Genomic DNA, 18,177 nt, shown 5'->3' with positions numbered 1-18,177 from the left:
TCGCGTGACATGCCTCAGCAACGTGACAACTTATTTGTCAGATGTGACAGTTTAGCCGTGAAGTTTAATTGACATCTAATTCGCACGATAACATCCAGTTTAAATGACGATCAAATCCTGGTTACATAATTTGGCCGTAAACTTAATGCTCATTGGCCGCCTATTGGCTATCGTCTGCCACTAACTATTGGCAATTTAGTTCAACTGGCTTTGTTCACTGCTTAATAAATATTAAGATGAACAAGATTTTTATCTTGCGTTATATTAAGATAAAGACAATATTTTATTTAAAATATATAAAATAAATGAAATTATTTTGTTAGTAAAGTAATTTTTCTAAACAATTAGGTACTATTTTTAATAAGATTGGGTTTAAATACGTCTTCTAAGAAAAATATGTTGAGTGGTTGAGGAAAAAGTATCTATACAATTCCTAAATGCACTTTTCCTAGAAATTCTATACATCTTATAAATAAAAATCGGAAAATTATTTTATTCATCAAAGCGTCTCGCGCTTTTGCAAAACATTTTTTTAATTCTTTAGCGTCATCAAGATTTCTAAGCTGTGTGGTGTTTGGCCCTACGGGATGTGCAGCCACTTCGCCTTGCTTATCCAAGTACGCCTCGTCGCCACGCCACGTACGCATACAAGCGAAGCTTCAGTTTCTTAAGGTCGACAGAACTACATAGCGTTTACAGAATTGATTTAGTCTATCCTAAAACTACAAATTTTATAAATTTTATAGTATAATCATGGAATTTTATTCAATTCTTATGAAATAATAACATTTCACAGGAAATATGTGTATTAAAAGAATAAATAACAAATATGTGTATTAATATTATTTTACTTATATTCAAATACGCTTGGGATTGCAAAAATAATTGGAGTAACAGATACACATGTGGCAACTCGCATCTGATGTAAACAGGTTTCTCATGATGATAAACACAATTTAAGAATATAAAAACTCAAACTTGGAAGCATGCGAAAGCGATCCTGTGATGCCCCCCATAGAGACAGAAAGGGTACCAGTGGTTTTTAATGAGTATTCCGGTGTACTAGGGCGCACTATTCGTCCTGGGCACTGGCGAGTCCCACATGTAGGTACCCTCACTTCAAGCAGGGGAAACTCGTAAAAAACTTTTTCCAACAACATAAAAAAAAAGGTTTGAACCCCGTAATCTTCGATTAACAATCACGTATTCTAAAAACTGTTTATATTCTAAACTAAATGCAAAATATATTCACAGAATATAAACTTATTTAAAACCAGATTTCTCTTAAACGAATGTAGCTCTAAATAGAGTCAGAAACAGTCGAGCTTAAAAAGGAACCGTGTTCCATTTCGGCACAAATCGAAAAACATAGTGAAAATGGACGTGTTTCCGTGCCGTGACAAAAGTACCCGCGTGACCGGGATTCGTGACACGTGTCTTGATAGAAACACTCCCATGAGATAGCTGTGTCAACATGAAAATGGGGAACTTCGTAAATAATTTTCCCTCGCTAACTCAATTGTTAAAAACGATGTTTATCTCGTTCGAGTGTTAAAAACAAAAGGTATTCAAATAAGATGGTTTTCGTTATATGAAACTGTAATTCTATGTATTTTTAACTAACTACAGCAAATAAAATGAAGCGTTACGATTTCAGCAGATTATGTTTGTTTGTTCATCTGTTCACGTGTAAATCGTGCAGCTAATAATTACATCAAAAATGTCGTTCGTTTACTTTGTTATTCTAATTCACTTTACATTGAGTCTTTATATTAAACGTCAAGAAACAAAATAAATGACTAATATATCGATTATGATCGCTAAGAAATATTTCATTCTTAAAATTATAAAATAATTCAAATGAAGAATGTAGATGAAGTCATATCTCACTTGAGAAATGTTGCCAAGCAATTTATGGTTAAGTTAAGTAAGTTAAGAGAGTAAGACATTGGCCCATCACCTAAAGTTCGCTGGTCTCTCCAGTCGTGTCGAAATGTCGGGAGTACTATATTAAATTGCATCTGTGTTACAAACACACTTGTGCGTTACAATATCCCCTGCGCAGTTATCTGGTCTCTTTAAAAATATCTTCAATATCAATCAAGCACGTGGATATGATCATCAGATATCATCTGCAGTACGTTTTTTATTATAATAAGTAAGTTAAAATGTTAATATTGAATACATTTAACATATAATGTTAATATATTAACATAAATAACATAAACATAATCAGCCTGTAAATTTCGCACTGCTGGGCTAAGGCCTCCTCTCCCGTTGAGGAGAAGGTATGGAGCATATTCCACCACGCTGCTCCAATGCGGGTTGGTGGAATACACATGTGGCAGAATTTCGTTGAAATTAGACACATGCAGGTTTCCTCACGATGTTTTCCTTCACCGCCGAGCACGAGATGAATTATAAACAAATTAAGCACATGTAAATTCAGTGGTGCCTGCCTGGGTTTGAACCCGAAATCATCGGTTAAGATGCACGCGTTCTAACCACTGGGCCATCTCGGCTCATATATTAACAATGCCTCCATTATGTGGCCATAAGCAATTCGAAAGTGAAGAGTACACTTAACTCTCCCTCTTCGCTCCTCACAGAATTGCTACTTCCCAAGTGATATTCGTTCTATTAGACGACTTAAAAAAATATTCGAGAATAAAAGTTGTATGATAATTTTGGACAAGAAACAACCAATCGCATCGCGCGTCGCTTTTCCATCGATTCGGAATGTTGTGTGTGACAGTTGTCTCCCTATAATTTATATTTGACGTTTCAAGTTCCAAGGTAAAACTTAAACGGCCTATTTACTCACGTATACCTATTATTTCTGACAAAGGAACCTGCCGATGCCAATTAAAATAGATGTCCTGAACAATGCCAGCTTATTTTATCTTTGTCATAAAATATATTGTATATTGAAACATTTCAGGAATGCTACATTCGTTAAAGTTCTGCTCCGGAGACGGACGATACTAACTACAAAAAAATGTAACGCTCGTTAAACGCGTCTCGTCCGAGTGTCCTGTTAATGATGGGTACCAGATCTGGGGTGTCGGTTTAAAATCCCATATTGTAAAATTTGCCTATGAAGTTTTTTTTTTATATATAAAATAAGTTTGCGGGCAGACAAATCAGTCACCTTACTCACTTCACTTCAGACTAAATTAGTGAGTGTTCACAATCGCCCTAAATCCTTTACAACACTACGTTACACGTTACAACACGAAATTCGATATAAATTAAGCGTTTATTCCTTACGTTCTGAATAAACTGTCAACTTGTTTTTGACAGAGGAAACGAATTTGCTACACATAACAATCGCCAAACTACCACAGAGTAGAAATACAATACTTTACTTATAATAAAGCAATAGTACGAATACGATCAGTAAAAGTGTTATTATTAGGACTGCAATGTTTTCAAAATTGACAGTATCGCTCACTGATCGGAAACTACTTGGACGATGTTTCAAGAAACGATCAATAGAAAAGGACGTGAAGCATACATATTCAGAATTGTCTACCAATTATATAAATATTGGACAACATCACATACATTACTCTGATCCCAATGTAAGTAGCTAAAGCACTTGTGTTATGGGAAATCAGAAGTAACGACGGTACCACAAACACTCAGACCCAAGACAACACAGAAAACTAATGAACTTTTTCTACATCGACTCTGCTATGAACCCGGGACCTCAGAGTGGCGTACCCATGAAAACTCGACACACTACTTGACCACGGACGTCGTCAGTCACATATAGTCAGATCGATTGTTGGGTTGTTTGTTGATTGTTTTAAATTATACTATATAGTTTGTAAAATAATATACGGGCGGGTAGATGATCATTAAAAATTCTTTTTTGATTTACATATTTCACAATTACAAAATGCAATATTAATCTATTGTTATATTGTGAAGGCATATCATTGCTAAATCTAAACGTATTTTTTTTTTTTTAATTACACTACATAATACTGAACTATGACTTTATCAAATACAGCCTTCGTCGACCACAGTTTTATTAAGACCTAACAGTAAAAAGTGAAATATAGTTCAACTGGATTTTTATTAAAAAAATATATATTTTTTCATTTAGCAATTAAAACAACTTAATTGGTAATATGTCTGTTATGCTCTTTTTAAGTTAGTACATTAATTTTTTTTAATTTTATTTTTAATATTTACAAAAAGAAATTATATACTCGCCAGGAAAATCAACGAAAATATTTCTTATCGTCTATACAATCTTATTATATCTTATTGTTTTTTAATTGTATATATAATTAACATTGAAATAAAAATCTATTTTATTCAAAAAGCTCTTAACATTAAAATCAATAATTAACGAGATTATAAATTATTGTATAACTATTACCGGTTCGAAATTACGAATGAAATACTGAGCGGAATCTGCAACAAAATTCAGCATTACGCTTGAGGAACGTAAAAATAATTATAAATGTTTACATCCCTGAATAACTTTTTTTATTAAAATATAAAATGTATTTCATTTGTATCCAATAAATCCTTTGCATTACATGGTTTTACAGACGTACGTAATTTTACAAGGATACAATATAATGATTAGGTTCGCTTGAGGTCGAAATTCCTCCTTTATCGAAAATCATTATAAAAATTTTTAAGTTACTTCTAATTAAAGTTACAATTAATAACTAATATGTTTTATAATCTATAATATTGTAATCTCCGAAAGTAATGACAGAATTCAAAAAATGAGAGAAAAAAAATAACTCGTAGAAATTATATTTATATCATATCATTTTCTTTATTAAAAAATTGCACTGTGCGATGCCGGGGTATGTCGCTTATTTTTCAATTTTAGAATGATTGTACTAATGCTCTTTTATAGCTGGCAAATAAAATATCTTCAGAAAAAAAAAACGCTTGACACACAATGAAGACTAAGATTGAACTGTTTTGTCTTCGCATATTAAACTATAATAATAAAATCATAATTTGCATTTAAATCGTACGTAAATCGTTTCCACACTTCAAATACATAGTTATTTCTTATTTGCATTCTCTCGAATAAAATTAACATTATATTAAAATGATTTGGTTAATTTTCTGGTTCGCTTAGGAATAAGAATGTTCAAGTACATCGAATTTAATTTTCCATTTTAGTTTTTTTAAGCTGTTATTTATATATTATTTATAATGAATGATTATATAAATTTCTTTGTTAAGAAACATTAGAATCGTATAACGATCGTATAAAATAATTATAAATCAAAATCAATTAGAGTTATAATAGAGACACTGTTTTCAAAGGTTATTCAAAATCAAATAGACTAAAAATCATTTCACTAAACAGTTTGAAGACGAAATACAAAAAACGACGAAGGAGTATTTATATTTTGAAAACCACAGATCATTTTCTTTTTTTAATTAAGGAATTGTGTAAAGTCTTTTACACTAAATATAAGCAACATATTTTTAAATAAATAATGTAGGCAAGAGGCAAGGTAAATTTGAAAAAAAAAAAATAATGACTCTACCAATATTCAACGTGTCCATTTATTTGTCCATTTTATGAATTTTGTAATTTTCGATTGAACACAATAAATATTTCATGGGCTGCAATTTTTAAGAGATAATAAAATCTCAGTCGATTCGTCATATTTTATACGAATGGAAATATAATTTTCCGAGTGAGATTTAAATTTCCCTTTTCTCGTTTAAAATATTTATATAATTAGTCATTTTTAAATGATTCCTTTCATAATGTATGAATTTTAACATTTATACTTTTATTAATATAATATCGAATTAATTTAATTCATCAATTTAGAAATGACTTACCATTATTAAAAATAAACAAAAATTCACGTTCACAGTTAACCACAGTGTTTTGTTTTATTTAAACACAGAATTATTTACGTTGATGAGCTGAGCGAACTTTTTACCGCGAAAGCACAACGCACCAACGTGCGTTCCATACCAACGTCAAAACGGTACTGCCATGTTAAGGGTGCGTGTGCATTGTCAGATAGATTTGTTTCAGCGTCAAAGGGTTTTTTATAGCGTCAATTAGGTTCTTACCGTGTAACTAACAACAGAAAAATCATGTATATCTTAAAGAGTATATAAACTTAGTGTTATTTAAAATGTATTGACAATTAATAAATAAATAAATCAATTTATCAAGGATCTTTGAAATCGTAAATATATATATATATGCATGTCGCTAAGAATCGAGTCAAAAGTTCAAGTATAAGAAGGTATAACTTACTATTATCGAAATATTAATATTTATATGTAATAATAGAAATTAGAAAAACATAATATTAACGATGTTAACGGAATTTTGATAAATTGTAGGACCATAATTATAATATTTGAAAATATGTTTTTATTTAGGGGATCGAAAAAATAATTTTAAATTTAAGTTCACTAGTCCATCGCTTAACGTCTCATCCCAACTTAGCTCACAAGTCTAGAAAAGCGACGGCATGAAAACAGATGGGTCAAGACAACTATTTCATTAAAGCCGGCTTATTCGCATGTAAAAAATAGCCGCAAGAATTTTAAAAGTCTTGCAAAAACTGTATTGAAGGTAGCGTTTGCGTGTTAAACAAATATTTCTGATGTTTGAAATGTAATGGTATTGTCGTTACGATTGTTTTGATTTCTGATGATTTATGAACTATATATAGTTTTGAGAAATCAAAACAATAAGTCATTATTTACACGTATTTAATGTTATATTTTAAGTTTTGAATACTAGATGGCGTTATATCAAATCGTAGAAATTTCTACATCGCGATGGCAAGATTAGCTAATTGTTTTATAAAGCATTATGGAAAGATTCAAATAAACACTCATTGATAGCACGAGCAAGTCAATACACCTCCCTCAGAAGTTATCCGCCAGGAAGAGTCAGGCGTCCTATGCAAGTCCTGAACGACGAAGACGATAGCTTCACTATCGCAAACGCACCATTTGTAGGGAATAATACACTACACAACTCTGAACTTACACTCCCAGCGTTTCCGCCAGCGAAAACGAGGACCCAGCTTAGTGACGTCACGGAGGCGGCCGTGACGTTAATTCGATTCAATCAGTGTTCAATTCAAGTGTTTACACCCCACCGACTACGTCCTGAGCCGAGGTGCCATCTCATAGGAGACACCCTCAGAACGAACGTCACTCTCGAGCTCGAAAGGATTCAATTTCAAGGCTGTCTTGCACTCGCCCCAACGTCCGGTGACGCTGTAAAGGCCCTGTTGGCACTACATCATTCAGGAAAAAAAAAGTCAAATAAACGTATTTGTAAGTGGCACCTAATATTTTTATTCGTAAACATTAGTGTCGTGCAGATCCTTAGGGTTGAGTGAGCTAGCTGTACAAATTATACATAGAATAATACATACTGACGGATTAAATATCAAAATTATGGTAAAAGCAAAATCTATCACATTTATATCTAATTTCGTTTATAACAAAAATCCTAACATATCCATTGTTTAATTTCAGTATAGATATCTTGGTATCTTGTTATAAGATCTTCTTGACCCAGAATATACGTGGATCTCGTTTTCAGTGTAAATAATTCACTTATTGACTCAGTCCCAATCACAAAATCAATACAACAACCGTATGATACAACTCAAGACAACAACTATATGGTACATTTTTCAAATAAAGTAATAAAATAATAATATATTGCTCACGCTAGTTAAAATTTTGCTTCCAATTTACTACTTCGAATTGATTGGGTTGTTCTTTTTTTTCATCTCTATCTCTCGTTGTATTTTTTGCTCCAGACACAATATCCATACTAGAATTAAAACAAATACAAATCTAGTCAAAGAAAGCTAAGTACAAAGTTATACCTTTAAAAATATTTCTTCAAGCACACACAAAGATGAATAAAATAGAGATATCGTACAAAGTTTAAGTTTTTCTTTAATATAGTATACATACATTACAATTATTAAAAATAAAAGTCACCTTTTAAATATATAAAATTGATTTTTTAATATATTAATAGGTTTAAAGTTACCGCAAAACCCCTCAAATATTGGCTCCCTAATCTTTTCATCTTTTAGCGAATAAGTGAATTTATAATTTTCTTATCTGTAATTTATGTATTTATTCATTCGTTCAGAAATATTTAAATGCTATAAACAAAAAAAAATTGCTATTAGTATACACTTATTTAAATTATTCAATATATTTCTTTAAAAACAAACATGCTAAGCTTAAATTGCTAAGATTGTTAGTATGAAAGATTTTAAATTAACGTGGTTATTTTTATTACTATAAGCATTTGAAACGGGATATTTACCATGTTTTTTATTTTTATTTGTTAACGAGACTGATTGACTCTTGTGAACAAGACATTCGTAGATATCTCGAAATATCGAGTTCCACCAAATAAAAATAAAAAACATGGTAAATATCCCGTTTCAAATACTCATTTATATGAAAGATATTTTACTTGGTGGTAGGGCTATGTATAAGCCCGTTTGGGTAAGTACCACCCACTCATCAGATAATCTACCTCCAAACAACAGTATTCAGCATTGTTGTGTTCCGGTTTGAAGTGTGAGTGAGCCAATGTAACGTCAGGCACAAGGGACATAACATCTTAGTTCCCAAGGTTGGTGGCGCATTGGCGATGTAAGAAATGGTTAGTATTTATTACAGGACCGTTATCTATGTGCGGTAGTGACCTGTTACAATCAGGTGGCCCACATGTTCGTCCGCCAACGTATTCCATAAAAAAATGCAATTTTCATTTATTTATTATTTATATACATTTTGCATTTCACTGACATTCTGCCCCATGTGTCAGATGTTAAAAACTTCCTCCTCAAAGGGAATGGTGGCCAAGCAGTGGGACGATTTGGAGCATTGCTAATATTCTTTATTATAAAAAAGAACTATTCTTTTTGTGCTTAATGAAGCGAGAATTTTAGTTTAATTAAATTATTACAAAGTATTATAAAAATATATCACAAAACATATTAATTGTAAACGTTTTTCGTGAATGAATAATTTATTTACACTTTACTATTAGCCAATGAAAAATATATATATGGTACGGGGCACACACCCTCCCCCCGGGGCATGTAAATCCCCTGAGATGTACAGAAAAGTCGTGTAGCTAGAGATTATAATGTTTAATTATTTTTATCTAGAGAAGCCATACCCTTAAAACTTTGTAATTCGAATTACTAGTTTTAAAAAAAGTGCGAAGTATTTATATAAAATCGTTTGGCACAAAACAGGCGAATAATCGGTTAGCAAACATGTATTAAAAAAAAATCGCTCCGGATAAATTCCCGATTTTGAACAGTGCGAAGTCGAGACGGAGAGGTTCTAGTTATAATTGTATTTATTCTTCGAAGCATGTTTAATGTTCGAAGCAAATATTTAGTTTATTCGTGAATCAACGTGACTTCCATAGACCGACAATTATTCTTCGTGTAGAAACAGGTGAAGGTATGAATTTAATTTGTTAACAATACATATAGATTTACATTTAAAACGCGTATTTTTGATCGTGGTTATTCGTTTGTCCGCATCTGGTCGCAGAAATACCTCCAAGAGCATTATTGCGAGATTATATTGCTGTTGTTTTATATGGTTTCGACTTACAAAGTCCTATTGTCTCTGAGGTATTTTATTATATGAATCATTTCATATTTTTGGTAGGAATTTGTATATAGGGTGTGATGTCATTGTCAATCGAAACCACAGGATGATACTGAAAATCAGTTATACAGGTAAATTTTTCTTTTTTTAAAAATTTTTTTTGTACATTTTTCGGTAAGACGCACGTCAATATAGCAGATCAAATTTAGTAGTTAGTACTTAGTCAAAATACATTTAAACGCATTCATTTCTTTCATTAAAGTAAATTGTATTTTTCTTTTAAGTAATTTTATTCAGTACACAGTAATCGCCTTTAAATTTCCCATTGCTGGGCTGAGGCTTTTTCTTCCTTTGAGGAGAACGTTTGGAGCATATTGCACCACGCTGCTCCGATGCGGGTTGGTAGATACATATGTCACAGATTGAAATTAGACACATTCAGGTTTCCTCGCGATGTTTTCCTTCACCGCCGTGCACGAGATGAATTATAAACATAAATTAAACACATGAAAATTCCTGGGTTTGAACCCGCAATCATCGGTTAACATGCACGCGGTCTAACCACTGGGCTGTCTCGGCTCTCTAATTAATATTGTTTGTGATTGTTTTACTATTAATTTTTGTTTCAGTATTAATTTTCGTTTTTGATATATAAATATGGGAAAGAACAATAATTTTAATAAAATAAAATAATTTAATTATTTTAAATATATATTACATTTTCAATTTTCTCGTCGCTGTTTGCCTTTGTCTGTAATATGTTTAAACTAAGTCTATTCAATCTACATTACTAACATAGCCACAGTCTAAAAACAGATTGAAGAGTTAAAAAAATATTTTTTTACGAATGTTTTGAGTTAGTCGATTCCTTGAATGGTGGGATTTTTACGCATTATTCGGGTGTAGCTATTGTCTGAAGTCGACAAAACCTCAAAGAATACGAACGAAATTGTCCGCAATGCGTAACACGACGGAAATTGGTTCAATAGATCGCAAAGTTTCTTCATCGGGCACTTTAATCAAACGAGTATACTTATTTTTAACGAATCCAACGAAAACCTTATATATTAATAGCGTAAGCAGATTTTTGTCCACATGCACATAAAAAATTGGTTATGGTCTCATTTTGAAGAGCTCAAGTGGTAGATGTGCAGAAAAATAAAGAGGATTCTTGATTGCAATTTACTAAATTGTTACGATTTAACAAAGAATTAATTTTAGAGAGCGGAAAAAAGTTACTGGCCGTTTAGAGCCACTATGGCTGTATAAGAAAATAAATGAATGAATGCAAACAAAATTAAAGTAGATTGTTATCGACAAACTCCAATTCTAACTGAACTAATGTGTAAAATATTTGACAATCAAAATTTTATTGAAAAAGGTTTCATAATTTTAGCGCCAAATGTAGACGAGTGACTTGCATTTTACAATGAAATGATATCAAAACAAAACCTGTTTCGAAATTCCTAAAAAATCTTTTGAATTAACGCGAAGTTTCGCGGGTGTCCTAATAGTAATATTTAAGTAACGACAATTTATTTTTAAACGCGTTCTATTCATGTGTTCGAATTTCAAATTTCGAAGTAAGCTGACGTGAAAAATTCTTTTACATACCCGTGTTTTTCCGAGGAACGGAAACAAAGCTTAGAAATGTCACTTTAAAAACTGCATCGTTGATTGTCGGTCAAAGAGGGTAGTATTGTATGATCTGCTGGTGTATTTTAAACTGGTGTTCAGAATTCTCTGAAAATGAACTAACGATAAGTTGAAGAACCTTAATTGAATCAAATTAAAAAGGCTTATTTGAAGAAAGACAATTATGATTATTCAATCTTAAGCTACACAGATAAAAATAATATCATTAAAATGCCGAATCCATTTTGTATTTTGACTTTTAACACAACTGAAGGCCTATATACTGATTATATTGTATAGATTTAATCTTAGCATTGAATTTGAAGGCATATCCACTTACGTTAAATCCTGTACACATTTCGGTACTGGTAAGGTTTACCCTAGCGAAGTTTATGTCCGTAAAGTAAAATAAGCTTAAAAAAACAACGTCTATTTTTTCTTAATTCAAACCTGTTCGGTGTTTGGTTTAAATGTGAGATTTCATTTTATTTAATTTCTTATTTTTGTAGTATACTACATAGCATTACATACATACATACATAGCTATTTTTATATAAAAAAAATTAAGTTTGATTTCTGGTTGAGGCTTGCAATTGTTTCTCTTCTAAGTATGTTGATACCACGAAACTATGCAAGTTCAACTCACTCCTGATTGGTTTATCGCGTCAACGCGATATAGTCCAAAATGGCTTACTATTTTTCATATTCTGAAAAGCTGATTAATGTCAAATTACGTAAGAGTGTGATTTGAATTGGTCATTGGTGGATAGCAGTCCATGACGACAAAAGTGACCAATGATTGTTTAGTATTTATGTACATAATTGACTTGTTTCTAACTTGTCTCAGTCCAACAAACCATTTTCACATTTTTCGTAAAAAATGGGGGTTAACGATCGCTTAATTTCTCGAAGCGAAAGTACTTGTAAGCAAACAAATAAATTAATCACATATCAAGTTTATTGCAACATAAGCAAATATTTGTAGCGTTTTTCTAAAAAAAACATAAAGAGGTATGCTAATATAAAAAGTCGTAACAAATGTCAATACTAATATATGTTGATGAGGTAACCGTAACATATATCACATACAAACGTCCAAGTTACAATGTGCTGCAGAACATAAGTTTTCCACGAGTTGTGAATAAGTTTTACGCAAGTAATACTTGGTCGAGTATATTACCACTTGAGTGAGACAAAAAACTTTTTGAGAAAAACAGGCGAGAAGGATGAGGGAGTTTCAGCTAAAGTGGTCTTGAACAGAACAATAAAGTTATATGCTATAAAATTGTTTAATATATTCTCTAAGACCACTTGTAAAAAAGTGGTTTTGTATCTTAATAAATAAAACTTATGTTTGCCCTGTATGTAATCTTAGACCATTCATCCGATTGTGATGAAATTTTAGTGAATTGTTCTGCATATGCCCGCGGTGGACTGTGACCTTTAATTATATTTACAATTATCTTTTAGTAGCAACGAATGTTTTTAAATTATTATGATTCATAATTTAATATATTGATCAGATCAGATCATTTTACCGTCAGAACTAGCATAGTGATCTCTACACTGGCAACACTTAACAAAACACTACAATAAATTTTTTTTGGCAAAAATTCGGGAATCTCTTTCAATTCACTTGAGCAATTTTTTAATTCAAAACTTATTATATTCATAGCACAAGATTTCGTAAAATATGTCTTTGAAAATAATATAATTTATTATTGTTTCTTTAGTTTCATTTATATTTTTATATAAATGAGATAAAAAGATTTAGATAAATATTTTGTTTTTTAAGGAAATCGTGAGCACATTTCGATAGGCGACACAGCTAGTATTGGAATACTTGGCGTTGATATTTCGAGCCTCGTTCGGTTCCGCGGTCAGTTGGAAGGCAAAGCCAAATTAGCATCAAAAAAGCTCGGTGTGCTCAGCAAGGCAAGACAGTATTTCACGTCGGCCCATCGCCTAAGACTATACAAGGCGCAAATTCGGCCTCACATGGAGCACTGCTCTCACCTCAGGGCGGGTGCTCCCCAGTACCAGCTCCTTCCATTTGACCGTATCCAACGTAGAGCAGCTCGAATTATCGACGATCAAGCCCTTTCTGATCTGCTCGATCCTTTGGCTCTCTGTAGAGATGTTGGATCACTCTGCGTCTTCTACCGGATCTTCCACGGGGAATGTTCCGAGGAATTGTTTTGATTAATCCCGGCAGCTGAATTTCACCTTCGGACATATCGTCAAAATTCTAAATTTCACCCGTACCACCTAGATGTCCGAAAACCCACAACAGCGCGATTTTTAAGACATTTTCTGTCTCGCACAACCACTCTGTGGAACCAGCTTTCGCCTGCGGTTTTTCCGAACCGATACGACTTGGGAACCTTCAAAAAAAGAGCGTACTCCTTCCTAAAAGGCCGGCAACGCACCTGCAACCCTCCTGGTGTTGCAGATGTCCATGGGCGGTGGTAATCACTTTCCACCAGGTGAGCTTCCTGCTCGTTTGCCCCCTATACCAATTTTACCATATTACTAATTAATATCCGAAATTACTATGTCTTTCAAAAATGGAATAAAAAGTGAACGAAATTCTATGAACTAATTAAAAAGGTAACATAATAAAAGTCATACGTCATAAGGGACAGAATCATCCCAGACATCATTATATATAAATAAAAAAAAAAACTCAAACGATTAAGTTCTGTAAAAAAGTATGAATATTAAAATATATTATTTTTTGTCTTAAGCCCTTTAACGGATATTCAAAAGGTTCCGAAAGTCTGAATTTTGCTAAAAGCAGGGATGGCTAATCGCTCTAGTGCTTATTTACCGCAACTGAATTAGAAAATTTTAAAGAAATGCTTTGATAAAGATTAATGGTTAATAACAAGTATTTTTTATCTTGAGATAAAGTTAAGAGCGTTTATGTTAGATTAGCCGTTATCACGAGTTTTCTTAAAAGGATTGTGAGCTAAATATTTATGAGTTATTTTAAAAATCAAATACTGTAAAAGTTTAATATTTAGTGAATAGAATCTATTGAAAAAATCTTAAATAAACATTACTGATATTCGACTAATAATTTGTTAAAATAGAAAATTTTTAAGAGTTTTACAAATCAGTGTGATTTGAACGCTGTTTATATCTATAAAAAAGGTGATAAGTTATTTCTGTAAACACTAAAAAAAGAAACAGATTGCGTACTGTAGAATGTATTGATAAAAAAATATGTACCTATATTGATTTAAAAAAAAAAAAAAAACTAAACGCGCAATTTAAGCTTCAAACTTCATGTTATTTCTATAAAACTACATCGTTAACCGAATAAATAATTAATTATCTATACGTAATATTCTAAGCTGAACATTTTATTTGGTTGAACGCGCTAATTTCAAGAACTACTGTTCCAATTTGAAAAGTTATTTCAGTGTAAGTAATCATTAATCAAGAAAAATTATATACCATCGCTTTACGACAGACATAGGAGCGGACTATCAATGAAAAAATTTTGCTAAAACGGGGAATTGATTCCTTTTGAGAGCTTCCGTTGCCTGCGCTGCGTGAACGGTTAAAGTCTCACAAAAAAATATGTATGACAAAATTGTTCCCATTTAAAAGGGTTCCCAGACAAGCACCACTCAATTTTAATGTGCTTAATTTGTGTTTATAATTAATATCGTACTCGGCGGTGAAGGAAAACATAGTGAGGAAACCCGAAATTTATATTCAACGAAATTCTGCTACATGTATATCCACCAACTCGCATTGGAGCTGCGTGGTGGAATATACTCCAAACCTTAACCTCAAAGGGAGAGGAGGCCTCCTCTCCCTTAGCTGAGTAGTGGGAAATTTACAGGTTGTTAATGTCAGATTAAGATTCCTTTTCCTTCCTTCATCCCATACATGAATGAATCACGATCGATTTGAATATTTTATTCACAGTTTTTATTTTTTATATATTAACTTTTTTTTATTTTATTTTTTTCTACAGAATTAAAAATAAATTCCATGAAAAATATAAACGGAATAAATAACGTAATATCATCACGATGTTTTATATCGATTGGCTTGACTATAGTAGTTATGATTATACACACATACTCAGTTACACGCAACAAGCTTAAAAATGACAAACATTTAAATGTTTCTTGTAGTACCAATATTCTATCAGTTGTCTGTTTTCCGAAAATATAAAAAAGCCATCATAAACTTCTTATGTTAAAGTCGAGTTATATTTCTATAACTATGATTTTTCGTTTGTTTTTTTTGTGTTACAATATAATAATTCATTTCTTCAATTTTATTTTATAGGTTTCTGAAGTATATCGGTCAGAACAAGTTTCAGTTGTATGAATGGAATTTACTCTCTTGGGTCGGAGTGCTATTTGAGCTAAAAGGTTAGTTCTTTCCCATTCTATCTTTAAGTATCTGAACTTAGGTTGGAATAACAAAAAAACATACCACAGCCAAGAAGCGATACTAACTTTTAACCACGTCTCTATTGATGTATAATTTCTTTGAACATTATAAATTTCAAGGTGAAATTAAATTAAATTAAATCAAAATATACTTTATTCAAGTAGGTTATTATAAATATTTGAATCGGTATTTTACATAAACAATACTTTTACCAGACTAGAACTAACGTTATGCTAAGTATAGCATTTAGCATAGCGTTCGTTTATTTGCGTTAATTAGTTTCCAAACAATACTCAAGCTATGCTTCGTTAGGGGATCGAACTGCGTTAAATATGATCCGATCTGTGATTGGTCCAATTGTCTAGTACTCTTCGATATTTTTGACAGATGATGATTGACGACCTCCATGGTCGAGTAGCGTGTACACCGGTTTTCATGGGTACGCCACTCAGAGATCCCGGGTTCGGTTCCCGGCCGAGTCGATGTAGAAAAATTTCACTAGTTTTCTATGTTGTCTTGGGTCTGGGTGTTTGTGGTACCGTCGTTACTTCTGATTTTCCATAACACAAGTGCTTTAGCTACTTACATTGGGATCAGAGTAATGTATGTGATGTTGTCCAAAATTTATTATTTATTTTATTATTTATGTTTAAATATTATTAAGTCCATTGTATTCATTTTTATGTCCATATATTGTGAATAGTCCAATTGAGTGTCATATTATATTATACATCGTTTAGAATACTAACAATTATTTTTAATTTATCTTATTATTTAATCTTAGATTAAGGATTAACAAAGAAATTACTAATGCTATGTTTGATTTAAAAATTTAATAGATTTTTTATCTCAATTATACCGAACATTCTCATTCGTGTCTTCGCCATCCTACGTGCCATAGATAATATAATCTGTGTCCTCTCGGCAAAACTAAATGTGAATTTATTCCTTCTTCGCTTATAAAAGTAAAATTCACCACAACTGAAACTTCATTTTCATAAGCCTATGCGATGTTATATTACTGGAAATTTACTTTACCTAAGAATATATTGTTCGTGAATACGGGCCTTTAAGTAACGTTTAAGTAAAAAGTTTCTGTCGTGTGTATGCTGATGGGAGGACATGCTAATTATATTATTTGAATTACTAAGGCAGTCTGCCTTTGGCATTACCAAAAAGATTCTTTAACAATTAAAATACAAAACACTTTAAAACTTGATTACACAAAGCTATTTTATACAAACGACGTTAAAGCCAAACACGTAATGGGTACGTGTTTGGTGTCACGTTATGAGATCCTAATGGCTTTTGAATTTATGTAAAACGAATAAAACTTCATATGATACAAGGGTTTTACGATTTTTTTGTACAACTTTATTCAGAAAAAATTTCGACCCGGGTCTGGACTGGAATAAATAAAAAAAAATAATACGGGGTGATTTTGTTAAGTGTTACAAATAAACAAATCGGTAATCAGAGTATATGTTTTTATTTACATTTTAAAGAAGTTTTTATGATAATAGATAATGTTGTATATACTCTTAACATACATACATAGATACATACATACATACATACATACATACATACATAGATAGATAGATACATAGATACATAGATACATACATAGATAGATAGATACATAGATACATAGATACATACATATATAGATACATAGATACGTAGATACATAGATACATACATACATAGATACATAGATACATAGATACATACATACATACATATATACATAGTTACATAGATACATAGATACATAGATACATACATACATAGATACATAGATACATACATACATACATACATACATATATATATAGTTACATAGATACATACATACATAGATACATAGATACTTAGATACATAGATACATAGATACATACATACATACATACATACATACATACATACATAGATACATACATACATACATACATACATACATACATACATACATACATACATACATACATAGATACATACATACATAGATACATACATACATACATACATACATACATACATACATACATACATACATACATACATACATACATACATACATACATACATACATACATAGATACATACATACATACATACATACATACATACATACATACATACATACATACATACATACATACATACATACATACATACATACATACATACATACATACATACATACATACATACATACATACATACATACATACATACATACATACATACATACATACATACATACATACATACATACATACATACATACATACATACATACATACATACATACATACATACATACATACATACATACATACATACATACATACATACATACATACATACATACATACATACATACATACATACATACATACATACATACATACATACATACATACATACATACATACATACATACATACATACATACATACATACATACATACATA

The 18,177-nt window shown here is 31.5% G+C and overlaps 1 protein-coding gene across 1 annotated transcript in view; it reads right to left on the bottom strand.

The window, feature by feature from the left end:
• Positions 1–6,009, bottom strand: part of LOC113396251 (uncharacterized) — a 73,373-nt gene extending 67,364 nt beyond the window's left edge. The window contains exon 1 of the mRNA XM_064215573.1: positions 5,842–6,009. The gene's annotated coding sequence lies outside the window, so the exon portion shown is untranslated. The remainder of the gene's footprint in view (positions 1–5,841) is intronic.
• Positions 6,010–18,177: the final 12,168 nt, after the last annotated feature.

Source organism: Vanessa tameamea, chromosome 8 (genome assembly GCF_037043105.1).
Source record: "Vanessa tameamea isolate UH-Manoa-2023 chromosome 8, ilVanTame1 primary haplotype, whole genome shotgun sequence".
NCBI lineage: Eukaryota > Metazoa > Arthropoda > Insecta > Lepidoptera > Nymphalidae > Vanessa > Vanessa tameamea.
This window is presented reverse-complemented; position numbering and strand designations above follow the sequence as displayed.